The sequence below is a fragment of the Eublepharis macularius genome, chromosome 4 (assembly GCF_028583425.1).
Source record: "Eublepharis macularius isolate TG4126 chromosome 4, MPM_Emac_v1.0, whole genome shotgun sequence".
In the NCBI taxonomy this organism is placed as follows: Eukaryota; Metazoa; Chordata; class Lepidosauria; order Squamata; family Eublepharidae; genus Eublepharis; species Eublepharis macularius.
The window spans coordinates 76,261,465-76,276,153 of NC_072793.1; positions in this window are offsets into that span (position 1 = coordinate 76,261,465).

Here is a 14,689-nt window from a genome sequence, read left to right on the forward strand (position 1 = left end):
TTTTGCAGTACAGCAGGCTAGACAGGTCTGTCAAATATGTTACCTTTACTTTGTGCTTTCATTTGTCCCCTAATTCATCTCTCAGCAATACCTTGGCAAAATTATGCATGAGGGAGGAGGATCAGTATATAGAATACTAAAAGCAATATGAAAATGTGAACACAATTCAAAAGAGATCATTTCATAATTCTAGCACAAGCTTATGCAAAATGTTTCCTGTCATATCTCAGATGCATCTGTTCTGTGCCTAATGTTGGCAAACAGTTGTTATGATGAACACAGAAGCAAAAACATAAAGAGCAGCATAGTGTTCAAATCAAACCAACTACAGATTCACGTGGCTATTGGTTCAAGGGCTGGGCTTGTTCTGGAGTGCATTGTTTTCTATGGATGTTTGAAGATTGGCAGAATAGAACAAGAATGTTCTCAAATCTCTTATCCTTTGTGTCAGATAACTATATTCAGTTGTACTTCCTATTTCCATTCCTTACTTGCAACAGGCTTTGGATGCACATGTTGGGTGAATGGTGGTGTTAATAGGATTACTTTGAAGTAACTAGATTAATAATCATTTTCAGAATTTGGTTCATTGGGGAAATTATTTTTAATAGAAATAGTAGCCATGTCCTAATCAAAGGTAATCAGTATTAGTCCCATTGAATTCAGTGGAAGATACTGAAATTAAAGCTAATCATTGAAGTCAATAAAGCTTAAAATTGCTTAATTTTACTTGAATGAGCCCTGCATTAACATGTTTTCAAAAGTCAAATGCTTTCTTTTTTCCTCTGAAAATTAAATAATCCCATTTGACAAAGAAAAAAAATTAACTGTCATTTCCATGGCTTTGTTGGCCAAACTAAGCTGTTCATGAATAATGAAATCCCTGCATTATCTTTACTGATAATAGAAAACATTTTATTTATTTCACACAAATTCTATGTTATCTGAAGCTTATTGGTAGCCCACTTCTAATTATCATAAATTTAACAATAATCAGAAGCTATCTCAGCATCTCAATGACAGGTTACATAAAACGACTCACAGAAGAAGATTATTACAAATTTGGGTTTTACAGCCACAGTCCCATTTTCTCAACAGTGACTGCAAACTCTGCCATCTTACAAGTGATAAATGTGTCCTCAATCAGCTCACAGGTAGAAGATTGCTTGAAAATTTGTAAACCTGGGAAATGACTGTAAAGCTGTGACAAAAAGACTCTGAGGGCCTTACGCATCAGTGGGGTCAGCAAATATAATGAGGCCTTTTGTAAGAGTGTGATGGACAGGTGGGACCTGAATAATCACAAACTGGGGGCCAGCAATGGGCCCCATATAAAAGGTAAACTTTATCCTTCTGAGTAGGAAAATGGAGTGGCAGAAGGGGTCCCAGTGAGGGGAGGCTCTGTCAAGAGTACATCCAGAGGAAATGTCAGCAGTCACTTTGTAAGTTTAAGCACAGCTGCAATGGCTGTTTTGGGTTACCCACCCACTCCAAGCCCTTTCCCCCTCTGTAGCCAGTAGCCCTTTCCTGTAAGAAGGATGGATCCAACAGGCTCCCTGCCCAAGCCTCTGCCCCAGGAAAGTAGCACTCCAGGCCCAGGGATGGGGTTTGCAGACACCGCTATCAGAAGGGACACCCTTACTCCCCTCCTGGCTCACTACCCAAGCAGAGGTGCTGCCAATTTACCTCTGGGCTGGGTTTAGCAGCAGGTTCTATATACTTTTCATTGACTATCCCAAAGTCTCCAGCAATCTCACATCCTCCAGGCTCTAACTGGTGAGCCAAGGGTCCCACAAGTGCATGAAAGGAGGGTCCCACCACTTTGTTAGTCTCTCTCATCACCATCAAGCAAGACTCCATCAAGCAAGCCAGGGCACTCTCACCTCCCTCTTGGCACGCTCTAGACCATGTGGAAGATTATTCACCAGCCTATGTCCTGCAAAAATGTACTCAAAGAACCACATTTCTTCATTGGGCATTTTAACTTTGCCTGCAGAGTGTCCTCTGGGCAGGTTCATCACTCGCAGAGCTACTGTTGGGCTTTCCTCCCACACACCCACACATCCCCACTCAGGGCATAAGGAGGTCCTAGTGTTTGACTTTCTTTCCTGTCAAATTTTAATGGGGTCTCGCTGTGGCAAGACCAAAAGGATGTATTCTGAACTACAGGTGCATTGTAGGCTTTGGGGTCGCTGCAGGGTTGCTGGTGTGCAAAAAGGTGGCCAGATCAATGGGTGGGGTCAGATCATTGCATGTCCTCGCCCCCTTTTAGAGATTTTCCCAATCCTGGAAACTGTGACCATTTGGCAGGAACAGCTCAGGGTCAAACAGGATTCATTACTGGAATGACAGTGAGGTGGTGGTCCAGATCCAAAATAGGCAGTCCTTACAACTAGAGTGGGTTACTTATGAGCCTTATGTGCAAGTTTATATTGTTCTGTTTGTCTGCTAAAATGTTGTTTTTAGCCCAGTATGCAGCAGGTACAGATTACAGCATCACAAATGCCTTGTCTCGCTCCTAATGGAGAAGTTCTTCAGAAGGGCCCCAGACTCAAGCTAGACCTTAGACCCATTTCCAGAGGAACCAGGTATCACTTGGTAATGCAGGGAGTACTTGGGTTTCATTGTTCCCTATGCCATTTCTTATATGCTCAGTGTAATGCTGATTGCCACTTGAGGGTCAGGAAGGAATTTTTCCTCAAGGCCAAATTGGTCAGAATCCTGGAGGTTTTTGCCTCTGGGCATATAATCATAATCAGGTAATCACAATCATATAATCATGATCAGGAGTCACTGGGGGGGTGATGGGGGGAGATAGCTGGAATTTTCTGTGTGATGAAGGGGGTTTGACTAGGGGTTCCCTTCCAACCCTAAGTTCATGTGTTTCTACCAGGCCTTCTGTTATGTCACTTAGCAGCTATTTCCCTTTTTGGTAAGGCCCAAGGTTTACTGACCCCTGTAGCTCGTTTGCCACCCACTGGACCTTTGAGGGCTGAAAAAGGATGACACCAAGCTCCCCAGACACCTCACAGGCCTATTATTTGGCCCATCCTGTACAAAATCATACAGCAGCTTTCCAGCACCTGAACTGGGACTCTCCATTGATTCCTCCCTTTTAAAGTCTCTGCAGGTCAGTGCAAATTATTCTGGATCTGTGGGTACAGCATCGTTCATCAGGCTGGTCTCAATGCAGCATCATTGGGATGGGGAAGATATTGTGGACTGGAGGAGGCTACCACCTTCAAGGGCTCAGCATCAGAGGGATGCTCTGAGACTCCTTGCTGTCAACAATGCTTCTCCATGCCAGAGGAACAGGGGCACCAGATGCCCTAGTCCAGCTTGGTGAGAATGATTTGTGGAATTGGCACAGTCAACCTGGTTGACCTGGGAGTTCTTCTTGGACATTTTCCTGGCATGCAACTCCTCTGGTCAAGCTTGTTGAAAAGGCATTCTGCCTGGACAAGTTCACCATGGCCAAGAAAAAGGTTGTGAGTATTGTGGGCATTTTTGGTAGCATCTGTGTGCCATGTGATTCATCATCTGGACATTTCCTTTTAGGCTAGGCTGGAGGCGTTATTGTGTCCCCATAGCATGCACCTTTCCTGGGGACAGGACCTTTGGTTACATGGCATTTGAAATGGGCTCTGGGCTTGGTTGCAGCTTTAGGAGCTTTGGCAAGAGCCAAAAAAAGGCCACCCCCTGCCTCTTGTGGTCATTTTGGCATTGGGTATGGAGCCCAGTTTCCCCATACTTAGGGATCCTCTTTAGGGATCTTGGGAGTGATGCATTGCAGAGACAAGCCCAGTTGGGGGTTGTCAGGGCATGCTCACTCCTAGGTGACAGGGGATCCATGCAGAGGTTTGTGCCCGTTTGGAATACCGAGCCTGTCATCCCACATTACCCAGTTCAGCAGGCAGGCTGAAAGGGTGAGGGTAGTCATCAGTTGGCAGGTGCTTGGATCTACACCCTATAGTGCTGCCAAGGCTCCATAAACTGTAATCTGATAAAGTTGTGGCCTTTTTAATTTCCAACAAGATGTCTTGCCTCCGACCCACCTTGCCCTTGCCCCCTCACGCTTCAGTGCTGTACTTGTGATGCTATGGATTCTTTGCATGTTGCCAGTGACTGTGGCAGAAGCTGAAAGAAGTTTCAGCAAGATAGCACTTATCCAAAACTGTAGGCATACTACAATGGGGCAAGAATGGTTAAGCCACCCAGCCATCTTGTCTACTGAATATGAACTTTTATAACAAATTGTCTTGGAGGGTGGTGGGATTCATGATTTTGCAATGAAAAAGGCCAGAAAAATAAAGCTTTAAAGTTGATTGACCTAATGTTTGCAGCTACATCGCTCCATTAGAATTAAAAAAACATTAAGACATTGACAGGATAATGACCAAAAAGTTAACAAAACAATAATGAGCAAACTTGTAGGACCTGCAGGCTGAGTGTTATTATTAAAGCAAAGGCTGGTATTTTTCAGAAAAAAATCTGTTCATGGCTCATAAAATGAGGAATGAGGGATTGTGGTGTTGGTGGGCAGAGGCATATTACAAGTTTGTACTCCCCCCAATAATGCTAATTTTGGGGGGTGGCTCCACTTGGAAGTTTTCCCCCTCAGTTCTATTGCTCATCAGGATAGCTCATATGCTTTATTGTCATTCCTACACTCAAACATATACTAACATATTCAGGAACACCTAGAAACATCAAATCAGTCAAGGAACCTGTAGCATTCTGTTAGTCATAGCTATGATTTGTAAACATGTATAATATGGAGTGTGTAGTATTAAAAGAGCAAAAAAAATTAACATAATTGCTGTTACTCTGGTAACATTTTAAGATTAGAAAGTCTTACCCAATCTCTCAACCATGTCAGACATATCACCTTCATGATACAATCTCAAATTTGGTAATTGTAGACCACCGCTCTCTTTTGCATCACACAACACCTTCATCTTAACTCTTGGCTTTTTCTCTGCTCATACAAATTCTGATATTCTCCTTTGCCATTTTATGAAATGTTTCTTGTCTTTTACAATTGGGATCATTTGTAACAAAAACATCACTCTGGGTAACACATTCATTTTAACAACTGAAATACGCCCCAACAGCGACAAATTCAATTTATTCCATTTCAACACATCTCTTTCCACCTGTGCCCACAGCTTTTCATAGTTATTTTTAAATAAATCTATATTTTTAATTGTTAGCTCTATTCCCAAGTATTTTGTTTTTGGACCACTTCACACTTTGTAACATTCATTAATTCCCCTTGTTTCTTTTTTGTCATATTTTTACAGAGCAATTTCGATTTTGATTTGTTAATAATAAACCCTGCCAGATCTCCAAATTCTTTAATTTTATCTAAGAGTAACAGGAATGTCTGGACTGGTTCTTCCACTATAAACATCACATCATCTGCAAATGCTCTGAACTTGTACGAAAAAACTTTAAGTCTTATACCTTTTATGCTGTCATCTTCTCTTATCCTCCTCAATAGTATTTCCAACACCATAACAAACAGCAAAGGTGAAAGTGGACATCCTTGTCTTGTACCTTTTCTTACCTCGAATTTTTCTGTTAAATCGCTATTTATACATAATGACGCTGTTTGATCTTTGTAAATAGCTTTCACAGCCTCTATAAATTCTTGCCCCAGTTCCATCTTTTCCATTATTAAAAACATAAAATCCCAATTCAAATTGTTAAAGGCCTTCTCCACATCTGCAAAGAAAAAACCTACCTCCTTATCAGGGTGTTTGTCATAATATTCAATAGCATCTATCACAAGCCTCAAATTGTCTCTAATTTGCCTATTCGGTAAAAAACCGGCTTGTTCTTCTCCCACAAAGTCTATTAAAAACCTCTTAAGCCTTTCCGCTAAAATTCTTGCAAAAATTTTATAATCATTGTTCAACAGAGATATTGACATATAATTCTTAACATCTGTTAGATCTTGTTGCTCTTTTGGGATCAATGAAATATTGGCTTCATTCCATGTGGTTGGTAATGCTCTTTTCTTCATAATCTCATTCATCAACTTTTGTAGGGTCTGCACCAGTTCTTTTTTCATTACTTTATAAAATTTAACTGAAATTCCATCTGGACCCAGTGTTTTCCCTACCGTGGTTGACTCTATTGCTTCTAAAATTTCTTCTTCTGTGATTGGAGCATTTAATGTTTCTTTCATTGTATTTGAGATGTTAGGTAGTTTTGCATTTTCTAGATACCTATCTGCTTTCTCTAGATCTGTCACCTTTTTCTGAAATAATTTGGCATAGTACTTGTAGAATGCTCTTTCTATACCTTGATGCTCCATTAGTTCTTTCCGTTCCTCCACTATCTTCCCAATTAATTTTTTTCTCTCTTTTCCTTTTCAGTTGCCAAGCTAAATATTTTCCTGGCTTATTTACCCCTTCAAAAGATTTTTGCTGTAAAATCTTTAAATTCCATTCCAGCTCTTTATTGGCAAAGGCCCTTAGCTGTTCTTGCAATATCTCAATTTCTTGCATTATTGTTTTCTTCCCCGGTCTTTTCTTAACTCTTGCTCCTTCTTGGAAATTCTCCTCTGTATCTCTTGGAATTCCCCCCCCTTTTTTCCCTTTCCCTGCTGTTCAAATTAATCAAAATTCCTCTCATCACTGCTTTATAGGCATCCCAAACCGCATGTGTTGGTACTTCCTGACTGATATTATATTGAAAAAAAATATTTCGTCTCCCTTTGAATAATTTCCATATTCTCTTGGCTTTGAAAAAGGTCTTCATTTAATCTCCACCTAAATTTTCTGTTTCCCGTCGAAGCTTTCCACATCATTGGATTATGATCTGAGCTCACCCTAGGCATTATCTCTATTTTCTTAGTCAACAGACTTAACTCCGTTGTCACCCAGATCATATCAATTCTTGAAAAGGACTGATGTCTTACAGAATAAAACGTATAATCTTTTATTTTAGGATTCCAATTTCTCCATATATCTTCCAGGTTTTCTTGTCCTACCATTTCAAAAAAAGATTTTGGTAATTTCCGTTTTTTTATGAGCTAACTTTAATTTTCTGTCTAGTAGCAAATTCACAACTCCATTAAAATCTCCGGCCATTAATATTTGCTCATGTGTAGGGCAGGAATGCCTTCATGTGTTGTCTTAATACTATAACAGGCGAGTTACTGAACAAGAAAAAAAGAAAATGTCATTCTTGACAGCAACATATGTTCACCTCCAGGCTTCCGGTTGCAAAACTGTTCTCTGTTCCAACACAGGAAAAAAAGTATTTATACTTCTTGTACATGTAGAATTAGTCAATATTGTCTGCTGAGAATTTATGTTTTTGTATTAAATGGTGCGGGACAGAGTAAAAAGTGTCTAATGAAATCAATGACTAGAGTAACTGTGCTTAGGATTTCACTGTAAAGCATGGTAAAAATGGTGGTATTACAAAAAATAATGTTTTCATTTCTTAACAGAAGCTGTGGGTGAATAATTACCCAGCAGGATGAATTGCAGAGGAATATTCAACTTGATTTTCTCATGAAGAAAGGCAGCAGACATACCATTTAAGAAGACTGAGAAATGTGGTAATTTCTATAGTAGGTAACATTCCATTGTCTTCTATTTATTCTTTTATCAGAATTGCAATTCAAAAGGATCAAGAAAAGAACAATGCTAATTGATGGCAGGACTTGTGTATAGCGTGCAGAGTGTGAAGATGCTACAGTCAATCTTTGACATTTGGTTAAATGTAGATATTCATGTCCTAATATGGGCAATGCCAGACAAATTCTGTTGTCGTATATGCTTCCTGCATATCTGCCATGAATGTATATGGCTTCTGTATCTGGCTTCTGAGAATGTGGGAAATTCTTTATTGCTCCATGCTAGTGGGTTATCTTGCAAATGTTTACTTTCTCTTTCTCGCTCCACTGAGCCAGTGCCCTTGACTGCCAGCCAAAGCTGGCTCATGGTGTGCTCTTCTTGAGGACCAAAGATAAGTACCTCTTTCTCACTGCCAGCTCTAAAATAATGTCTCACCCCCAATGACCCCCACCTGTTAATGGTCCTCATTCCACAGGCGGGAATATTCCCTATAACTAACATTGCTAGCCCCGTATACGTCACTTCTGCCAATTTCCACTGTCTATGAACCTTGTACTGAATGGATCTCTAATAAAGTTACTTCAACTGGAAAACCTGTGTGTTAACTGTGGAGAACTTGGGGACCTATCTGCCAGGGACTGACATCTATTAATGCTTGAAAATTTTTGAATGTTGACAGTTTCATGATGTCTAGTGTTTAGTAGTTCTGCTTTTTATTGTTGCTTTTTTATGCAATCTGTAAATAATGCAGAGGAAGATGAGAAAATGGGCAAAGTGAGATTTTTAAAATTCCTTTTAGCAACCCTTTTCCTCACCAGGCTTTATTGCCCTGGAGGAGTTCTACACTTAGTACCAAACTGCAAGTGACAGCAGCCATGGAGGGGAGCCCCATCCCATAGCTGGCAATGCCATTTTAGAAGCCTTTATAGCTTTTTAAAAATTGCTGCAAAGCTCTGATCCAGATTGTGTGCATGGTGCAGCAGCCCAAGGGCTGCACCATGCACTCCCTATTGCTGTTTTGGCACCTGAAAAGGTGAGGAGGGGAGAAACAAGAGCTCTCAGGGCTGCACCATGCACTCCCTATATTGAGGCCCCACAGCAATTTTAAAAGAACTACAAATGCTTCTAAAATGGCATAGGTGGCCACGGGGTGGACCTATGGCAGCTGTTACTTGTAGTTTGGCTCTTAGCAGCAGCATTACGCACATGCATAAAATTGCAAATGTAATATAATATGCATCCAGTTGTAGAATAGATGCTATATACACAGCAGTGCTTTCAATGGGATGCATATTTGGATGTGAGCCTAACCTTCCCCGTTCGTGATGGAGAATAAAACAAGGGAAGATAGAAGCACGTGGTCCTGCTGGGAGGAGCTTCTACAGAGTGAGGTGAGTCAGCTGTCTGCTGTTGTCTAACTTCTGGGGATGGATCCACAGCTCACAGCTGTAAAGCGGAGTTCATTAGTGGTCTGATCTGTAAGAAGACACACAGGTTTCCTGGGGGGTTTCATTCTGAAGCTTGCATCCAGTGCTTTTGAACAGGGTTTCTAACAGGAGAGTTCAGCAACGGCAGTTGAGGAGAAGCAGGAGAGAACCCCTGTGACCTGAGTTTCATGAAAAGGACCTACAAGGAGGAGAGCATACTGCATTATCCTCCTGCTACAAAAATCTGCACAGTTTCAGTTAAGCACCCTATTCAGCCCTAAATCACCTTTAAACGACCAACTCAGTTATGAAGGTAGAAAGCAAGCAGGGGAGTGGGGGCTGTCTAGTGTGCTCTGTGGCTGTTGTGGAGATTGAGGGTCGGGCATCAGGCTGAGGAGGAGGTACATGATTCCTTAGATGCTGGATAAATACCCTTGCATGCCAAGGATACCCCTCTAGCATTAAGGAGAGGCAGGCTTTTGGTAGTGGTTGATTTGATTATTAGGAATATAGAAAGTTGCGCCTGTGACAGGCATTTTGGCCTCATGATTACTTGTCTGCTTGGTACAAAGGTTGCAGCCATCAGGTGCTGTCTAGATAGGCTGAGGGCAGTTGGTCACTACTGGAGGGATAGCTTGATTTATCAAGCCCAATTCCAAATCAAGCTGGGAAGAGTTTGCCTACTAATATTATTTATCATTTGGAAGACCAGAATTTCCCCCTCTACCATCATCCAGTCATTATAGCACTTTTATGTCCCATTGATTTTACTGCTGCAACTAAACACACATTTAAATCCTTTTGCTGAAATCAATAAAACATAAAAGGCAATGTTGCACATTATAACTATATTAGTGGATGGTAGATTATTGTTCTTGGGTCCTCAAGTGTAGTGTTTAAACATGCACATGGATACCTTTATGTTACCTTCCAAGATTATCTCTAGCACACATGATTATGGCCGAATCCACATTACCTTCGCGCGTCCCGGTGTTGCGCTAAATGTCCGCGAAACACCCGGAAGTATAGAGTCTTTCAAGCGCGATTTCAGAAATCGCGCTTGAAAGACGCTATACTTCCGGGTGTTTCGCGGACATTTAGCGCCGCGCGGAGGTAATGTGGATTCGGCCTATGTTAGAATTCTAATCTATTAGGGCTGGATGCAAACCACCAGCACAACCATACTCATAATAGTGGCTCTTTTCCTGACCTCTTCTTCTACCTGCAGCCCTATGAAATCACTGATGAGCAAATGATGGGGATTGGAAAACCTCATGCATGGAATGCTGAGGGGCATGAGAAGTTGCTGGGAGGAGGAATTGCCTCCCTCACCCTTTGCATGAGAGAGAGCTTGCTCGATCACACTGCTCCACTATTGGAAGGAAGGGGTAGGGGTGATTGTGCCCAATTTTCATTCCTCTCTGCAATCCCTCTTGCCTCATGGCATTTTGCCATATGGCTCCCTCAACTTCCAGAACTGAATTTTTAGTAATATTTTTCTTGCTGAGGAAGAAGGAAGCAAGAAAAAAAATCTACTTCTGGAAACAACATTTCACTTGCTTCTGACACCTAACCCACTGTTGTTCGTGTGAAAACTATTGTTTCTAACATGCATGGAAAGGTACTCAATCTTGTGGATTTTGTTGTAGTAATTTACTTTTAACTCATTTCCTACTCAGAATTTCTTGCTGTTTTATATCTGCAACCCAAACAGTTTTTGAAAGAAGAGTTTTCTTTTTGTTTTAAATGTGAGAAATTCTATGTGCCAAAATCAGGCAGTTATAGGTTTTTAGATTTTTAGCACATTTTGTTAAATGACCCACTTGATAAAAAAAATCATTATCAACTATGCAACTGTGAAATGAAAGCACTATTTTATAGATATTATTTTTAACAAATACATTTTAAGAATGAAGGTACTTGAAGTGTTTTTGTAGTACAATGTGTTTGAGTGTGGAGGTCCCAAATAGACAGAAGTCCAAAAAGCATACATGATAGTTTTAAAGTGGTTAGGAAAGAAATGTAATTAAACATATTAACTACACTCCTAAACCTATTAACTTAAATGAACTTAGAAAGATGTAACTGGGGACATGTGAGTGCTGTCAACCTGATTATATGACCTCCATTTCCAGGACAAACCTGGAAGTGACATCACTGAATTAACACAATGTTTTAGGATTCACCAGAAACTCTATAGTTTTACGATAGTGAATCCTAGAGTATTGCCTCAACATAATGACATCACTATTGGGTTTGCCCAAGAAGTTTTGTCAATGATGATTTTTGTCACATTTCCCCCCTGCTGCCCTAATGAACAGCGGTGAGGGCTGGAGGTTTAGGACTGAAAGGCAATGTATTGATAGGTTGTGTCTAAGTGTAAGTACGTAAAGAATTTGTTTAATCTATTTGAAAAGATTGATTCTTCTTCTTCTTCACTAAAATATGAAGATCTGAAGCTACCTTATACTGTTGCTGATCATTGGTCCACACAATCTGGCACCTGCTCTCCAAGGACATTGCTAACCCCACTTTCTGTGATGATTGCATTAAAACCATGCACAACAGATGATTTCTTTTAAGGTATATTTGTTTGGACAATTGATTGGAGACCTAAGAGCTTAATCCCAATCTTGCTCGATTTTGCTGCACAGAACTAGCAGTTGCAGGTAGGGATATGCATTCCCATGTGCAACAGAAACATCTTTCAAGGTAAATTGGGGCCATATAAGATTGTGACACGTACAAGAAGTCTTTTCCTTCAAATAAAGACTCTTCACTTACTGAAAGTAATTCATTCATTGTGAAGAAGTCTTCATTTTCTTTCATGAGTCATGACCATGAGTTTTATGCCTACCAACATCAAAAGGCTATGTCCTTTCTCACCACTGCTTTCATTTGCTTTTTGCTTTTTTAAAGGGATCATTCATAAAATAATTTGTTTAAAATACCCCTTATAATTTTTAAATTTAAACCAAAATGAAACAAGTTGGCTTTGCAACATCTCCCTGCCTTCCTTTGCAGCCCCTCACTGAGCATTGGATCTTCCATGTATGCAGTAATAGGTCAGTTCTGCTAAGTTAGACACATATCACAATCAATAATATATTAAAATGTAATTTTCCAGATAGTGTCCTGTTGTTAAATAATGTGCTAGATAATGAATAAGGAAATATTTAATAATGATTATTATCATTATGAAGAGCCTCAAGCACTAGGCTCTGTAAATCAGCAATTAAGTAATTCTCTACAAGATACAAAGCAACTGCTCATGAAAAAATGCTATAATCGCTGTTGGAAAAATCCTTTTATCCAGATAAATAACAAAATATTGAGTATTGTGTGCTGTGACACCCATTTTCCATCTGTTTATGATCACATAGTCTGTCCTATCACAGCTAGCAACTGGTCACCTGTTCAGTTACTTTCTGTTACTTCTCTTGCATAACCTTACTCCTTGCTGCTAATTCCCCCCACTTACTCGCAAGGAGCCCCATTCCTGTGAACAAGTTTTACATTTTAAATCTTGCCTTGTATTGTTTCCTTGTCTGCATTAAAATACAAAAATCCTCCATCTGTACTCTGAATTGGACTAATGCATTCTACCCCTCAGGAGGCCGCCACTTCATTTTGCTAGTTCTGGGATAAATCAGCCCATAATCTGGAAATATAATGCTTAATTATACATAGGTAAATAATGCTTCTCTGTTACTAGATTGGGATCTGTATCTGATGATACTGAGGGAAAATCCAACATCAAGTTTATCCTAAAAACAAAAAAAACACCTTTTCTCAGTACATCTGTAACAAATTGCACATTTTAAAAAAACCTGTAAGGGTTGTACAGGCACAGCTGAAGGACAATTAAGAGTTAATCCCTCACAGAATCAGAGAGCTGTGAGTCACAGGCTACTCCAAGGGATCTGATTGGGTAGCATGAGCTGTAAAGAGGAGGGTCTGTTTTCAATCCTAGTAGAGAAGAATCAAGTATGAAGAGTTGGGTGATGGAGTCCCAATGGAGAGCAGTTTTAACACCGACAGGAGAACTGGGGAAAGTTGGCAAGGAGGTTTGGAAAGTAGGTGCAGACCCCCAAATGGGCCAGAGAAAGGGGACAGATCTTCTAAGGAGAGGAAATTTTCCCTACCCAGTCAAATAGGGAGTTAACTCTGGAGAGTGAAGCGATCCCTGGTCGAGTGTAGTTGGAAACTGCCTGTGGAGACCTTTAGATTCAGTTAACAACTGAAGGAAAGCACTGGTGTGTAAAGAGTAGGGGTACTAGAAAGTAGGTACCAGGATTCCTAATTCCAGAAGAGAAAGAGAATGCTAAAAGAAAATATACTAGCAGGTTTGGGGGGAAACAAAGGAGCCAAAGTCTCCCAGTCTTAGGTATCTGTGAAGAGCATAAGAACTGAATCAGTGCATGTTCGGATTTTACTTCAGATGTGTGCATGTACCTCAGAAATTTCCAGCCTTTTATTTCACCTGACCTTTCCCCTCGCAAGTAAATAAACTAGTTAGTTATTTTTGGAATTTTAAAAATTCCTCTAGTGCCATTTCTGTTCTTGGAAGGACAAGAGAACATTATAACATCTAAAATCCTTTAATGGCTTTCCCAAAAGCTTCAGAGGCTTCTCAGGTATGGCATTTTGAAAAAGAAACCGGACAGCTTCAGAATAAATGTGCACCAGCTCCCCCCATCCCGCAATTTTATAGAACCCAGTGAGAAGGCTGGAGCGACTGAAGTTTTCCTGATTTATTTCTGTTTACATTAGCCCAGGGAGCAAGAAACTTCTTTCATTTCAAGAAGCAATTGTTCAAGTGACTCCAAGGACAACTAAATGTTGTCAGGTTCAATGTTCTTTGTTCCAGGTATGTGTAATGCCCTTGGGCAATTGTTTTGGAAATTTCTAGTATTAATGCACTGAAGAGAGCTCTGAAAAGTGATTTGCCTACTTCATACAGTGTTAATTTGAATTTAATTTATACTTACCTATATACTAACTTCTTTAGAAAGTATGTTTGCACATGGCACAGTAGGAACCCTTATTGTTGTTTTTAAACGACTGATGAGACCTTTAACAAATTTGATTTGGAACTGAGATACGAAACACTTCAAAACTGAGCTGCTTTGGAAAATGTACCTCTAATAGAATTAAGATACTTTTTGGGAAGCATAAATTTTAATTTTGGGGGTTTAAATGATCCAAATTTGTCTTAAGAAGAACATTAAAAATGTTAAGCAGCCTTTCCCTTGATATTTCTCTTGCTTTCTGATCTGCTTTTAGGGGGAAAGATGTTCTTCACAGATGCTCTAATGTTAAAACAATGACATGTGAAGTATAAAACTGATGTGTTTCATTATAGCCATTTCCAGCTAGTCTGAAAGCAATATGAATTCAATTACTGTTCTCTCATGGCAATAAACTTGTAGACTAAATCTTAATTGTTCCAACATTATTGTGTAATTTGCATTTGTATTGCAGTACCAACACAAATATGAGATTTATCTAATTACATATAATATAAGGGGAATTTTTTAGAAAAAGTCTAACTTTGGAGAACAAAAATATTAGATGATAAAGTTCTAGTCACTTCAGTCAAATATGGCTGAGCTCCTTCCTCTTAATCACAAAAAGAAAAAAAAATCATCCACACCTTTCCCAATA